Source organism: Aulonocara stuartgranti, assembly GCF_965226115.1.
Source record: "Aulonocara stuartgranti genome assembly, chromosome: 13".
In the NCBI taxonomy this organism is placed as follows: Eukaryota; Metazoa; Chordata; class Actinopteri; order Cichliformes; family Cichlidae; genus Aulonocara; species Aulonocara stuartgranti.
Genome location: NC_138949.1, coordinates 5,506,978 through 5,523,699, shown reverse-complemented (window position 1 = coordinate 5,523,699; position 16,722 = coordinate 5,506,978). Strand labels below are relative to the sequence as shown.

General features: G+C 40.3%; 1 protein-coding gene across 1 annotated transcript in view; it reads right to left on the bottom strand.

Annotated features, from left to right (window-relative positions):
• The window catches only part of LOC309720910 (uncharacterized protein), a 138,971-nt gene extending 123,393 nt beyond the window's left edge, over positions 1 to 15,578 (bottom strand). The window contains exon 1 of the mRNA XM_082558156.1: positions 15,553 to 15,578. The gene's annotated coding sequence lies outside the window, so the exon portion shown is untranslated. The remainder of the gene's footprint in view (positions 1 to 15,552) is intronic.
• Between the last annotated feature and the right edge of the window lie 1,144 nt (positions 15,579 to 16,722).

Below are 16,722 nucleotides of genomic sequence, written 5' to 3'. Positions count from 1 at the left end.
AGGTTACATCCAAAAATAGACAGGAGTTTTTTTTAGTAAGAAACAAATGATGCAGCTTGTGCTTTTGCTAGAAAATAGAGTCAAAAAACATCAGAAATCATGTGCATCTATATTTAAATGGACACATTTTCCCTGCCTTTCTCTCTCGCACACAGGCAAAAATCACACTTTTCAGTTTCCCTCCGCCCCCCTTCATTCGTGAATTTTGCCATTACAGAAAGTTGTGTGACTGTGTGTGTGTGTGTGTGTGTGTGTGTGTGTGTGTGTGTGTGTGTGTGTGAGAGAGAGAGACTGCATGCAGTTCATTTGTAAGAGAGCCGCGACCTGACAAATGTATTCGGCTCCCAGCAGCACTGCCAAGCCCCAAAATTCATGTAAAACACCAGTAACTCCTGGTGCTTTTTAAAAAGGGATCGGCTGATACAGGATAATGATGGAGACTTCATCTTGATTATAGGAAACCATCCCCATCAAATATTCCATTCCCTTTTTTTATATTCAGACTTTATGGTGAAAAAAAAGAACAAGAAAATCAAAATGATGTACCTGGAGCTGGAGGCATTCAGGTACATCAGCAAAGCGTGGAAGAGGCAGAAAAAAGAAAGTGGGTGTGTGGAGGTAGAGAGGTTTATTGTAGTGAGAAAGGGGGGAAATATGAAGTAGAGTCCTTTAATACAATAAGTCCAGAAAATAATTTCTTCTCAAATACAGAATTCTAATCTTATTTTTAAAATGGATCAAATTCTTTAACCATATTTTCCAGTGTGCAAACCCATTTAGTTCTCTGTAATCGTTCTCATATAGCAACTGTTCAGCATGAGATAATTATAAAGTGGTCATATGGTCCCTTTAAATAAATCTTTAAATATCTGATACAAAGTATTCAATAACCTAAAATTCGAAGAAGAAAAAAAAGAAATGAGCAAATATTGTGCTCTGTGGCAAACAACAGAGCTGCATTTAAATATTGGATTAGGAAAGTGATCGTCTTCTAGTATGTAATGTCCTCATATGAGGGATTGGACAACTCTAGATAACATTTAACAACTTACAGAAACCTACATTTTAAATCTATTTTAAACCAATTTCAAATTTACCCATTTAATCTAAAATTAAAAGAACAAAACTGCAAATGATTTATAGTTTGCAGCCGACTCTGGACTTTGTTCTAGTCAAGATTTGAGTTCTGCGCTGATGCATGCCACTGGTCTTGCCTAGTTTGACTGTTAATCAAACACATCCTTTCTTTTGTAAAAGAAGATTTATTATCTTCAGACTCTTTTCATGTAGGGGTCAATTCTTGGCTCCATTTTATCTTTCTGTTTCCAGTGTGTCAGATCATTTCTAAACACAATAACACAATAATTTCCAGTGTTTTGCAACTTTATATTCCACTGACTGATAGTTACTTAAATACAATATCAAAAGTTGTGACTTGTACAATGTTAAATTTTGGAAGTCACAGAGTTTTACAATTAGTAATTTTACTTGCAATCTGAATGTGATCTTTGACTTCGAGCTTTGTTTTGATATACAAATCACCAAGGTTGGACACTCATGATTTTCCCACCGTTTTTAATATGTTTTGATGCCTGCGAAGCCCTTTGAACCTCCCCGTGTGGCACTGGGCTATTCAAAGACGCTGAATGTCATTTAAGTGAACTAAGAAATACTGCATTTTGTTAAAAGCTCTGGCAGACCTTGAAAACCCATCCATGAAGAGGTTAAACACATTACAGAGTGAAAGTAACACAGCTTTTACAGGCATGTCAGCACGGGTAAACCTGGAAAAAAGCTACTAAGAATAAAGTCTAGACTATCTGAAGCCAAGAAAGGAAAAACAGCAAAAATGCTGACTGCGTAAGTCAAGATGGAAAACCACTGTAAAGAGATGCCTCAGCTCGGCAGATAACTGGAATAGGCTCAACTTTCTAATAAGAGCTGCTTACGACATGGGAACAGCATGGGAAATCTACAGCACATCCTGTCATGATGCAAGATACTACTGTCTCTAGGATACTAGGCTCAAGTCCTGGCTAAAGTGGCTGAAGTTCTCAAGAGATGCAGGGTAATGGCAAACTAATCTATATCGACAGCAAGAGCTGCTTTGATGGTTTTGACATCCAAGCACATTTCCAAAGAAGGAAGGCCAGTCTGTCAGGTTGTCAAGACGATATTGATGGACCTCAGGAAGAAGCTAGTCTTCCCAATAGAGATGATAAAACCAGCCAGATATTGTCTTGTGGTCCATAGTAGAGTAAGGGATCCTCTTCAAGCTTACCACACATTGGGAGGAAGCAATGGCATTGGTATATGAGGAAAAAATATCTTAAATATGCTGAGTTGGCAGTGGAGTGCCAAGAGGCTTGCTGAAAAGCCAGGATTTACCCTTGGAGGTTGGCTGTCAGGGCTTTATAGGCCAAACAGTTCAGCCCAGCCACTCCGTGGTGCTGGAGCAACAGAAAGCCATGAAGGAGCTAGGAGAAGAAGCTGAGAAAACAAGTTTTTGATTGTGGGTTTGGAGAAAGGATGGCAACTGGTGGGCCATCCTGAAATTCAAGTTTTTATAGCTCCTTTGAGATGACCATAAAGAATATTAGATAAGATCAACCTTTATATGATGCTTTAATTTATGGTCCACCTGGTACCTCAGCATTTCTTTCCGTGGACTTTCAAAAGTCAAATGTGTATATTGCTGGCGGAGCGCTGCTGACGTCGACTGAGAAAATTGTCAGGCGGTGGAAGGAATACTTCGAGGACCTCCTTAATCCCACTGACACGTCTTCCGAGGAGGAAGCAGAGTCTGGGGATGAGGGGAATGACCCGCCAATTTCCGGGGGCGAGGTCACTGAGGCAGTTAAACAACTCCTTGGTGGCAGAGCCCCTGGTGTTGATGAGGTCCGCCCCGAGTTCCTGAAGGCTCTGGACGTTGTAGGGCTGTCCTGGTTGACACGCCTCTGCAATGTTGCGTGGAGATCAGGGGCAGTACCTGTGGACTGGCAGACCGGGGTGGTGGTCCCCATCTTTAAGAAGGGGGACCGGAGGGTGTGTTCCAACTACAGGGGGATCACACTCCTCAGCCTCCCTGGGAAAGTCTATGCCAGGGTGCTGGAAAGGAGAGTTCGTCCGTTAGTCGAACCTCGGATACAGGAGGAACAATGCGGTTTTCGTCCTGGTCGCGGAACACTGGACCAGCTCTTTATCCTCTCCAGGATACTTGAGGGTGCATGGGAGTTTGCCCAACCAGTCTACATGTGTTTTGTGGACTTGGAGAAGGCATTCGACCGTGTCCCTCGGGGTGTCCTGTGGGAGGTGTTGCGGGAATATGGGGTGTCTGGCAGAGGAGGAGCCAGACATTTGAAACACCCGGGGCTTAGCCCTAAAGGGTAGTATGCATGTGGGATTTTTTTTTTTTTTGAGGGGGGGGGGGGGGGGGGTGTAGAAATGACTGAAAGATTAATAGGCTCTGTTTTGAGTTTTGTTCAAAAAAGAATGACTTCATATAGGGAAATATATATATCACACATGCAGGACACCTTAAACTAGTTTTTTAATTGAGCAGCAAGACAGAACGAAGTCGGGGCTGTATCAAGACACAGGGACTAAACCCCAATTCAACCAGACCCAGAACTGATCCAGAATTAAAACAGGACTACAACAGTTCAAAAGCAGGATTACTGAGGACTTAACCAAGACAGAACCAGAATCAGAACTAGATGATAGTAGCACTAAAAATCATCATAGACCTGCACTACACTTATTTATTTAATTCTACCAAAGTACAATATTTAGATTTAGAAAAGTTTATATAATTATTTAGCCTTGTTGTGCAAACAAGCCTGCAGAACTTAATAAATATAGAATTTGAAAAATAGCAAACCTAAAAAGAAACACTAGGTACGAGATACATGAGGACCTATGATACAGTGATACTTTTAGTAAGCAACCATTTGACTAACATGTGTGTCTCACCTGCTCTTGTTCATCTCTGTTCTGTCCTCATTCTCCATCTCAATCTCTGCTCCTCTCTCTCCCTCTTTGTGCTGACAATCATCAAATATACAGTTGAAACCAGATATTTACAAACTCTTCAGATCAAAACACAAACACTTTTTTAATTGTAACATCAAATCAGACTAAATGTTTATTTTTTTAGATTGATAAATATAAAAACATATTTGTTAACTTTAAGAGTAAAGAGAGAAACTGTCTGTGTTTTTTAATTGCAAATGGCACCAAATTGTATTCAAACTGAGCCACACTTATGGAGCTCCACGATTCTTTTCCTGGTGTTTTGGTTGACATCTCTTGATGTTCCCATGTCACAGAAACAGTGTTTTGCCTTATATGCATCCACAGCTGTGCCACCAATTTACTCACATGGACTCTGCTAACCTATCAGAAGCTTCTTCAGCTCAGAATGGAATCGTCTGGAGTTTTCTTATTAATTAACAATAAACTTAGTGTACATGTACTCCTAAATTTGATCAAAGTGATAATAAATAGACAGCTCTGTCTCTCTTTATTCTGACATTTAACTAATTCAAAATATATTTCAATATTTATCTAAAACAAAAGTTTACTCTAAATTGATGTTGTACAGAAAAAATGTTTTATGTTTTCTCCCTAAAGTGTAAATATCTGGTTACAAATGTGAATATCCTGCTGTGTACTGAAATCCCTCTTGTTTTGCATAGAAATATACTGAACAACATACAAAGCATAATATATAAAATAACATTTACCTGAGTTTTTTCTTTGAAAGAACCCTCGAATGTCCATTCTTATATTTCAGTACATAACTGAAACCGATTTAGTCGGGGAGGGTAAGAACTGAAAATATGAAATAAACACACGTAAGCTAAGACTCTCTAAAAAATAGCATTTGTTCGGCTTTTCATTTCGCCATTTGTTGATTCACTTGAAGAGCAAGTAAAATAATATTGGTCAAGTGATCAGTTTGATATCAATCTTTCGTGGTTCACCGTCATATTTACATTATTTGTACGGTACGAATGATTTGCTTTGGTACCTGCTCAAACTTAAGCTCTCCTTAGTATGCCTGGCTCCGTCTCTCCAACAGCGCACTCACGGGCAGCAGCTCCCCCCGCCCCCTCGCTCAGTCGCTTAGTGCCTGAGCTTGGATCATACCAATATCAGGGGGGGATTCACGCACAGTCGTAAATTCCCACAGTGTGCACTATGTGCTTCGAATATTGTGTGTACTTTTTGTTTTATACAGTTGTCAGCCAGGCATCTAACTATGAAAAAATTACACTCCAAAATACCCCGGGCTTCTGACAAAACAACCCGGGCTTAAGCCCCGTAAGCCACCCCCACGCTCCGCCCCTGGTGTCTGGCCCATTGCTACGGGCCATTCGATCCCTATACAACCGTTGCAAGAGCTTGGTTCGCATTGCCGGCAATAAGTCGGACCCGTTCCCGGTGGGTGATGGGCTCCGCCAGGGCTGCCCTTTGTCTCCGGTTCTGTTCATAATTTTTATGGACAGGATTTCTAGGCGCAGCCAAGTGGCGGAGGGCTTTCGCTTTGGTGGCCTCAGAATCTCATCTCTGATTTTTGCAGATGATGTGGTTCTGTTGGCTTCATCGGGTGAGGGCCTCCAGCTCGCACTGGAACGGTTCGCAGCCGAGTGTGAAGCAGCGGGAATGAGGATCAGCACCTCCAAATCTGAGGCCATGGTTCTCAGCCGGAAAAGGGTGGAGTGCCCACTCCGGGTCGGGGATGAGTTCCTGCCCCAAGTGGAGGAGTTCAAGTATCTCGGGGTCTTGTTCGCGAGTGATGGGAGAAGGGAGCCGGAGATCGACAGACGGATTGGGGCTGCAGCTGCAGTAATGTGGACGCTGCACCGGTCCGTCGTGGTGAAGAGGGAGCTGAGTGTAAAAGCGAAGCTCTCAATTTACCGGTCGATCTACATCCCTACCCTCACCTATGGCCACGAGCTGTGGGTAGTGACCGAAAGAACGAGATCGCGGATACAAGCGGCAGAAATGAGCTTCCTCCGAAGGGTGGCTAGCCTCTCCCTTAGAGATAGGGTGAGAAGTTCGGCCATCCGGGAGGGGCTCAGAGTAGAGCCGCTGCTGCTCCACATCGAAAGGAGCCAGCTGAGGTGGTTCGGGCATCTGACAAGGATGCCCCCTGGGCGCCTCCTGGGTGAGGTGTTCCAGGCATGTCCCACCGGGAGGAGGCCCCGGGGCAGACCCAGGACACGCTGGAGAGATTATATCTCTTGGCTGGCCTGGGAACGCCTTGGTATTCCCCCGGATAAGCTGGAGGAGGTGGCTGGGGAGAGGGAGGTCTGGGCCTCTTTGCTTAGGCTGCTGCCCCCGCGACCCGGCCCCGGACAAAGCGGATGAGGATGAGGATGAGGATGGACTTTCAAAAGTTCTTATCTTCGACAATTAAATGAGGCAGGAATATTATTGTTGGGGACTTCAAATATAACTACTAAGGAGTTCCGAGCATCATAGAGTCTTTTAATTGCGTTCAACATATATTGTGGCCTACTCACACACTGTAGGACATGCAGGTTCTTGCTGCTACCTCTGGCTTTGCATTCCACTTGTTTTCTATAAAGAAAACAATTATCTGATCTGATAAAGGTCCTGTCAGTTATCTGATAGGACCTTTTCTGTTAGAATAAACAAGTTCTCCTCTAATACGACCACCCTAACCTTTCACAATGGTCAGTCCTGAGTCTAAAATTAATTTCATTGTACTATGCTGATGACATTCAGTTGCATATGTCTTTTAACCCTCAATAGCTGAATAGGCTGTCCACCCGAGTCTCATTTTACCCAGATTAGCGAATGATTCTTTAGTAATTATCGCATCCTAAAAGTCACCAAGACTGTGACCACCATTATAGCGCCTCCTGAATTACATCCTAAAATCAGTCAGACTCTTGCTTCTTTTTGTTCAACTGCATTTGAAATCTTGATGGAATATGTATGTAATATGAAAATTGCAACATATGCTCTCCTTGGTTGGACTGGAGAAAATTATTCAAGAATTTGTGTCATTGTGCTTAGATTGTAATGCCTGGTAATGTCCTCTTTGGATAAGTAAGTAAGTAAGTAAGTAAAATTTTATTCATAAAGCACCTTCCTAGATAAAATGATCACAAAATGACAAAGTATAAAACAGAAACAGACAAAAGTTAACAACTTTTGTTACGTATGTTACATCTTAGATATATCATCTCTTTCACATCTCCAAGTGATAACATTTTTTACAGCCAGGCTATTAATGTATTCTAGTATGGAAGCTCATATTAACTCTATTTTATATTTTTTGTGTTGAGTTCCAGTAGATTTTAAGATTGAAAGTTCTTGCACTTATATACAGAGAACTAAATGGCCAAGCTCCAGACTACACTGGAATACAAAAAAATAAATACAAAATAATTGGCTCCTGGGAACTTCAGACCGGCACGTTATCTAGTGTCTTACATTGATTTAAGATATGAAATCCAATAAAACCTTGCAGGTCAGGTCAAGTGAGATACATTCTTTGTATCTTGACTTTTTTGACTTATATTTGAATATCATTATAATAATAATAATAATAATAATAATAATAATAATAATAATAATAATAATAATAATAATAATAATGGATTGCATTTATATAGCGCTTTTCGGGACCCCTCAAAGCGCTTTACAATACCACTATTCATTCACTCTCACACACTGGTGAAGGCAAGCTACTATAATAATATATCATCACAGTGCCTGGAAGTTTAACTTTTTCTACCAAAAATGTTTTAATGTGTTTATTCTGAAAACAGACTAAAAGGTGATAGCTGACACATCAAAGATATTACGTATGTTACATATTACATAGTTTAGCAAAAAATTAAATGAGATCAGCATGCTGAAAAATATTTGAAGCATGTGCCTTTGAACTTGGACTGCACATCTATTTCTCTTTGCAGGACCAACAGTAAATCGTCTACAGTACAGTAGTCAACAGTAGTTATTATTAGAACTTATTAGAGAGCTAAGTTAGTGGAAAACTAAGCCTGTTTTTCCAACTACTAGAACAGATTAACTCCAGTATGTTTTTTAATCCCAGCTCTAACATTCAAATTCTGAGGTCACAGGAACATAGCCATTGGGTTTTAATTTCGGATTCATTGCTAAGTTTTGAGTTAAATTGCGTTTTGTCCTTCCATATGTAACCGTGGATCCAAAGGTGCAAAACAAGGGGTGGAAAGAGGGGGGTAAGGAGAGGAGAAAGTAGAGGTCAACAGCAAGTCAAGGTAACCATATCCTGTTATTTCCCTCTGAGCAATTTAGAGTGATGCGAATGTCTGCTTGGAGAACCTATTGGATTCATGTTGATAACCTATGAGATAAATATGCTAAAACACGTGTCTGCGAGAAGGAGAATGAAGGAAAACAAGGGAAGGGTGAGGGAGAAAGAAGGAGGTGCAACAGGCACACACATAATCAGAAGTTGCTGGTAATGTGCAGGCATTCACCCAGTGGACGAACATCTTTCACTTTATTAGCATGACAAAGAACACAATCATTTTGGATATGCCTGAATGCCGTTTTCATTAACTTCCCAATGATTTATTAACAAAAGTGTCAGAAATGGTCTGAAAGCTGTAGGCCTTGGCTTAGTCCCCCAAAAAAGAAAAGAAATTGAACAAGAAACAGAAAAAAATAATGCAAACCAAATAAAGAAATGTCATGTTAGGAAATGAATAATGAGAGAGCAGAAAGGGTGAGCAGAGTAGGGGTTCAATGAGGGGTTAAAAGGTAGACAGTTTTATAAGAGCTCAAATTCTAAATGGAAAATGTATCCAGTTAATTATGACATTCGTTATGTTTTAACACAGCACATTCAAACTGAGACTCCCAGCTGGGAAACGTTCTCCTGGCAGCTAATGGGGAATTCCATCAGCCGTGGCGGAGATTAAAACTGAGTTTATATTCTGTTTTACAGAGTCTGCTTATATGAAAGAACCCAACAAGACAAAAAAAGACAATGTGGAATTTGCATAAAAATATCCACAGACCATCTCTTAGAGAAGATGAATTTAGACATCTTTTTTCTGTCAGGTTTTTCTTTATTGTAGTTTTATAACGGAAAACACCAAATTTATGAAATAACGGCAACGTTATTTCTTCCAATGGGTTTATGGTCGCAATTCTTCTTAATAAAGTTTGGTTTCCAAAAGCCACCAAAAACTCAAATCAAGGTTTCAAAACAAGACTTCCATGTACAGATGGTGAAATTTCTTATCTCATCTCATTTCTTAGCATCGTAAAACCTTCAAAGTCACAGAGGTAGTACTTTCTTTTAACCGTGTACTCTTGAGGATTACACTGAGGGACTGTTTTAAAAAAGTAACAAAGCGCACTAAACATATTAACATGTTTACTGCTAATTGCAAAAACTTACTTGTTGCAAAAAAAAAGAATTCAAATACTTTTGCATTTTCATAAATTCAGGACACTCACAAGAAATTGCACCCCGATGCCTACTCCAGTGTTAATACTTGTGAGCAATAAGTGATTTGTCAACTCAAGATGACAGCTGCCACTCTTAGTTCTGGAAATTTCAACCTTATTGATATATAATTAGAAAACAGGATAGATACAAATGTCAGCTGTATTTTTACTAAACAATGCACTACAAGCAAAGACTTTTTTAAAGAATTTATTAAGATCATTATTTTAACAACAGATGTTTACTGTCAAAAGTTGTGTTTCTGTTGAAACCTTTGCATGTGCAGCATATTTCAGTGAGGTTTAATTGTTTTTTGCTACTATATTTGGCATTTTTCATTAAAAATAAATATGCATCCTAGTCAAGTCATCCTAGGGTCCGGGGGACTGCTTCAGCCTTCTGTCTTCGCTGGAGGGTCCGATGACCGCTTCAGCTGTTCGTCCGTCATTGCTGGAGGGTCCGGGAGGGACCGCTCCAGCCTCCATTCGCCTTCGCTGGAGGGTCCGAGGGACCGCTCCAGCCTTCGTCTGTCGTCGCTGGAGGGTCCGAGGGACCGCTCCAGCCCTTGCAGCTTGTGAGCTGTGTGTAGTGTTTGCAGCTAGTGAGCTGTGCGTCGTCTTCACTGGAGGGTCCGAGGGTCCGCTCCAGACTTCCGTTTCCACTGGAGGATCCAAGGAGCCCGTCCAGCCATCAGCGTCGCCTGCAGAACAGCAGCCGGTGCCGCATGTGCTGGGCATGAATCAAACATTTTTAGTTGGGGTTACATGTTTTAAATGTTTGATTTTTGGGTGGGGGGAACTGTTACGATTTGGGGTTGGCAGTGTATTGTTTTAGGCGTTTTGTTTTGGCGTGACTGTTATGTGTTTCCTGTTTTACTTTGAAAGTCTGTGTTATCTTAGTGTGTTCAGTTTACGTTTCCCTGTCTCGTCAGTTCTGAGTTGCCCTAGCTGTGTTTCCCTCTTGTTGTCCATTTCCTGATTGTTCCCTCTAGGTATTTAAACCCTGTGTTTCAGTGTGTCATGGTTGTGACCTTCCCCCCGTTGTAAATAGTTTGTTGTTTTGATGTAAATAAATATCGTATTTCGCTTTAAAGAAAATAGTTGTCGATACTTTCGTTTGGGATTTTTATTTTTGTGGAAGCCCGTATTAGTCTTTTTTATGGGTTCGCCCTCCTTAAGAGCAGTGAGCTTGGGGGCCTTTTTCCCTTATTTTTATTTTTCCTGTGTTGCACGCCGGTTGCCTAGGCTGGGGTGTAACATAATGGGTTATGTTATGTTATAGACTTTTATGTTATCAGTCTATAATTCTCATAATATCACTTATTTGGTTTCACTAGAAGTTCTCAGGTAAATATTTGGATCTTTTAATAGCAAATCTGTCAGCTTCATCACTGTTTTAGCGAGCAAATGGAAGGTGCTGATCTGAACTTAAGATTCTTCGAGCAGCGACTAGTACAGCTTCATTCTGAAGACAAGTAAGTCGTGCTATTGAGTCACTGGGTAATCTGTCACTGGACAAATTTACTCCCTCTAATAATACTGATGCTCTTTTCATTGAAATGTGAAAGCCTAGAGCACTTTACTGTCTGACAGGTTGTATTTGATCACAGTTAGCTTTTAAATTTTGCACTTACCATTTTGAATCTTTAAATAATAAGCTAATCAGGCACAACTTTAGCTAGGAGTTATAATACAGAAATGTTGCTTGTTGTGCTAGTGAACATTCCAGGCACCTATTGAACTGATAATCCTAGTGTGTAGTTACCTTATGTGATGTAATAGTATGGCAGCTGCATTCATCATCACTCATGTCAAAGCTGAGAGTAGTTTAACTTTATAATGGTTGTGGTTCCTACATTTTGCTTAGTTTCGAGTTGCTGGATGTGGTCAGTAAATATTTTTCTGGTTTATTGTTTGTATCTTGTACCATCCTAACATAATATAGCTAAAGTAGCTAACATCTTTTCCTTTGTGTGGTAGCTGGGTGTAACTGATTGATTGATTGATTGATTGATAATACTTTATTTGTCACGAGGGAAATCCTGCCTTAAAGCATGGTACTAACCATTTGCTAAGTTACTAACATGCTCCAATTAAAATCAAGTGATATCCCATCTTACTGTGTCCATTTTGAGCATAGGGTGTAAGATTGCTAAAAATGAACGTTTGCTACATTTTGTGATCATGTCGTTGTGTCACTTTGTTAAAGTTGGGTTCTATTGTTGAACTGAACCACTGATTTTTGTAGAACAAGAGAAAAGAAAAAAACAATTTTTGTATCTGTAAATGGTTACAGCTTTATAAGTTTAACTGAATATAAGCAAATGCATCATAAAACTGTGAAGATTGGACTTATTTTGAACCTGAGGATTTTTTATTTTATTTTAATGCAGTGAAAGAAATCAAAATCATTTAACAGCTACCTTAACACACAAATGCTCATCTATAATGGACAAATATGTAAGTGCAAAACAAGGCCTTAAAAGAGAATGCAGGAAGGGAATATGAGGTGAAAACTGGCAATTTCATGGCCTTCTGTCTGTCATAAAGTACAGTATAAGTAACTTTTGAGGAGGGGGTTCGTAAATGAGTCATAAACCTATTTTGGTTGGATCCGTTTCTGATCACAGTATGTTTTTATATGAACATTTTTCATTGGTGTTCTTGGCTGTGAGGCTGTGAGGTTGGAAAAGCTAACATTTCCGATTCCAAAAGGTCTGCCTGACAGTCCCAGTATCACCACCTTCACCTACAAAAGAAAAGTAACAGTGGAAAGAGGGGAATCTGAATTCTTAGAGAAGACATGTTGCAGGGGTTTTTTGTTTTTGTTTTTTTAAGATCAAGCTTGATCTGATGAATAACTCGTATCCTTCCAGACCCTTTAAAAGAAAAAAAAATAAGCTCAACTGTGCAATTTAGAGACCTTTATAAATCAGTCCTGGTGAGTACACATATTTCCGTGAGGGGAGAATTTATATGTTTAATTACCGAGCACAGGTGCCAGGCCCTGGCTTTACTCATTACAGTAAGATATATGAACAGCGGCGAGAGCCTGGATAGTGCAGGACAAAAAGGGAGGACAAAGTAATTAGCTGGCTCTTATTTAATGGGACCCTTCCTCAAGCCATTCATGGCTCCCGTTGCGGCTCCTCGTCCATATGCTTCAATTCAGAAATCATTTCATAAAGAACCACTGGTGGCAGGTAGCACAGCGGCAATTAACGCTGGCGGGAAATGGAATCGGCAGGGATTGAAAATGAAGTGTTAAACACTGCAATATTTGATTGTCCAGCTTTTCTTAACTCAAACCCTCTTTGCTCCCTCTCCCCCTCTTTTCCCTCTCAGATAGATTTTACCAAGAGAGATGGATAGCCAAACATTGGGATTCCCTACTGAGTGGGACTGTGCTCTAAATGCCTTTGGCCACAGAGTGGCTGAGGTTGGTTTTGGCTATGCACGTGTGTGTGTGTGTGTGTGTGTGTGTGTGTGTGTGTGTGTGTGTGTGTGTGTGTGTGTGTGTGTGTGTGTGTGTGTGTGTGTGTGTTTGGCCAAAGTGTGCGTTTATCCTCCCATGGCCTGTAAGTGGACTTGGCCGTAGATCCAGCTTTGGCTATCCTGAACCTGTGAAGCTATACCGTCTGTTTATGTGTGTTTAGACTAATGGCACCTGGACTGCTTGCTGAGGCTAGGAGAGATGTTAGCCACTGCACAGCCAGTGCGCCAGTGTGCCATTTTACCTCAAGGAGTCTGGATGTGTACCAAGCAGAGCCATGCCAAAAAGAGGCAGTGACCACCCAGAGAGCCGGGATGGGTACTGGGACTGGGCCTCTTTCAGTTTCAGTCACATCTACACTGTGAGGATGTTCTCAATATTTGTTGAAAGAAAACAATAAAACAGTCAGAAAAAATTGTTACTGTATTATAAATAAATGGATAACTTATGTAACATATAATATAATAATCTACTGCAGTATATTTGTAGTCAGTCACTTTCTTTAAGGATATAAACCATTTGGGGTCAACTTGAAGCAAACTATAATTGACATTTGCAAAGCAAAGCGTTTATTTTTGATAACACAAACTTATCTTTACCAGTTACTTTTTCTGAGTAGGTAACACTGTTATCTAGGAGAATACTTTTAAATGTTTGTAATTTCTATAAGGTAACAAGTCACACACTGCTGGCATGTTTAAGGAGAAACATAATCAACCCAGAATTGTAATCAACATCTCTAAGCAGTAAACAGCAAAGCAAATCCACAGTGGACAGGCGTATTTCCTCACTCTGTCTACACAGAAACCAGTCATGTTGAGTCAGTCCAGCCAGCCTGGAGGCGTTGTTTGGCCAACAGTAAACCAGGGTATCCCTCACTGGACACCACTTGGCTGCTCCTGAACTCTGCACACTAGCCGTCTGGCCACAGGCTTGTAGCAATTGGCAGGCCATGTTCTCCATGTTCTCTGGCAAATGTCCACTCTGAGTTCATAGCTTTTGACCTGTGTGTTGGAGGGATGCATTTGGCTCAGACTGAGCTATATAAACATCAGAGCGTGTAGCTGAGGGCCAGTTTGGCCCTAGCAGTCATGTTTAACACGCTGACACCGGTTGAATTTAAACACCTGATGTTCAGAGTCTGTCTGAGAGCCAGTCACAGCCACTGTCCTTTGGCAGTCTGGACGCCTGTTAGATATCATGTGATCTCATTAAATGAGAGCACTATACACTAAACACATTTATGAAAACAAATAAATGCTGCTCATCATCATTTTTTTCCTGAAAGAACCTCAGAACATCATCTACAATAAAGCCAAAAAGAAAAGCAATTCACCAGCTTTTATATGGAGTAGGTAAACCTTTCTTAATGGTCCTGTCAGGAGCAAGCATACTTGGGGTTTTTTTGTTTTGTTTTATTTTGTTTTGCTTTTGTTGTTGTTTTTAGAAAAAATGTTTCTGAAAATTTCTTAGCATAATGAACATTAACTTCAAAATATATATTTTTTATTCTGTAAAAATATTAAGTTGCGTTTTTATGGTGCCACTGTTGATTATCTCGTCCTTTTTAAATGTGTTGCTTAAAAAAATTATTGTGCAATTTATTTGGGTTTTTCAAGGGGAAAGAAATCACACTGATGGTGTAGAAGTCTCAAAACCTCAAAAGGATCTAATACTTCAGTTGTACTTTATGTTTTGTTAAAACAGCATGTTGTCTTATGTGTATGCTTCCTGTTATGTTAAAATAACAAAGCTGTGACACCATGAGTGCAGTGGGTAGCTGTTTTATAGACGGTGTTATAGAATGAACGCTTAAATATGAGTAATTCCAGCATGGCAACTGAGCACCAGGGCCTACCTCGCTGACCACAGCCTGATCTCTATCATGCAAACAAGTGCTGAGCTTAATCCATAGGGTGTCTGGGCTCAACCTTTGAGATAGAGTGACCTCAGGCATTGAGGTCACTCTATGCAGGAACTTGTTGTAGAGCTGCTACTCCTCCGTTTTGAGGAGGATGTGTTTCAGGCATTTTCTACTAAGAGGAGACACTGGAAAGATTATGTCTCTTTGCTGGTTTGTGAACACCTCGGTGTTGCTGCATACGATCTAGACTAGATGGTGGCCAGGGACAAAACTGAATCTGAATCTCTACTTTGACCCCTGTGACCTGGACCCACATAGCAGCAGAAAATGGATGGAGGGATATTTCAATTCATAGCTTGCCTGAAAATCTATGCATTTTTAAGCTGTCTTCAGTCTATTGAAGTAACCCAGTGTATTTGCATTATAAACACAAACTGCTACTAGGTGAATCTTAAAAAAAGTTGATGATTAAAATAGCACATAGCCTGACATACACTGAGGTTATAAGCTCCATATCCGCTAACAAGAGATCTACTGTGTCATATTCACCACTGAAGCGGTGACAGATAAAGTAATGGAAACAAAGCTGTAAATCTTTACAGCAGGTAACAAAGTTTGAATGTCAGCGAGCATGACGGCCACTGATTCAGACAGACGTACTGAGGGGGGCCGGGGGGGGGGGGGGTAGGGAGGCAGAGTTGGCATGGATTCCTACCTGTTTGAGAGCGGTTGGCGATCCTCCAGTCAATGTGCCACCCTGGCTGCTTTCTCTCCTCCCAGCACTCCCGCCATGCCTGCATGCCCCATTTCCACTCACACTGGGGACACAATCAGAAAAACACCAGGAACAGACATAAGCAAATCCAGTTACTAATCAGGTAGCCATGGTGGCATGACACAGTATCACAGCAGATATATTTTTTCAAGTGTGAGGGTGAAAAACTCACATATTTTGGGGCTAGGTGGGTAGTGAAGGTGTAATGACTACACATATCAACGGACACTGATCAAGTCTAACTGGGAACCCATTAGTCGTACCCTTTCTTATGGATTACTCGTATTTCCTTTCACCTCTTACTTTAATTGTTATTCATTATCTAACTATTTAGTTAGATTTAGAAAAATATAGTTAGGACTAAAATACACCTGTCAGCTTTTCAAAGCTCTGTTTTCTTGGCTGCCAGGTCAAGAATTTGAGAATTCTTTAGAGAATTCTGAGAAACATATGTGGTGCAGAAAGCAAATTTTCTTCAAATTGAAAAATTATTTTCACTTTAAAGCTGACAATAAAAAAAATTATAAAACATGGCAAAAAAAAGAAAAAAAGAAAATTGGCATAAAACATCCTGGTCCAGGCTTTCAAGGTAGGTTTGAAAAACAGTAATAAAAGGACTTTAATGTAAAAAAAAAAAAAAAAAAAAAAAGACAATCCTTATGCACTTACATCACGGTGTAGAGATACAAAGACACAAACAGAGAAATTGCACTGTAAATCATGTCCATGTACACGTCAATTTATTTGGCCATGAGACCAGACTAGGTTGACATACACCACACTTCTTCCTATAATAAATACAAAAATACTTGAAAAATTGCTACATTTTGGCTCCAGTTTCAGTTGCAAACTTAACATGTTTCCTTCATAAGAAGGTATGGTACTTCACATTAGAGCAGACATCTATTTTTGACGAGTTCAGATATAGACATTAGTTTTATTTTATTTATTTTTTTCCCATGGAAGGACAAGAAGGGGACAGTAAAATACTGATTGTTCCCGGAACTGAAAAAACTATGTACTGCTCATTAACTTATATTTGTCATCAAAGATCCCATTTCATCTCCCACCACTTGGCCTTCAACATGCAGTCAAGTACATTCTCTGTGG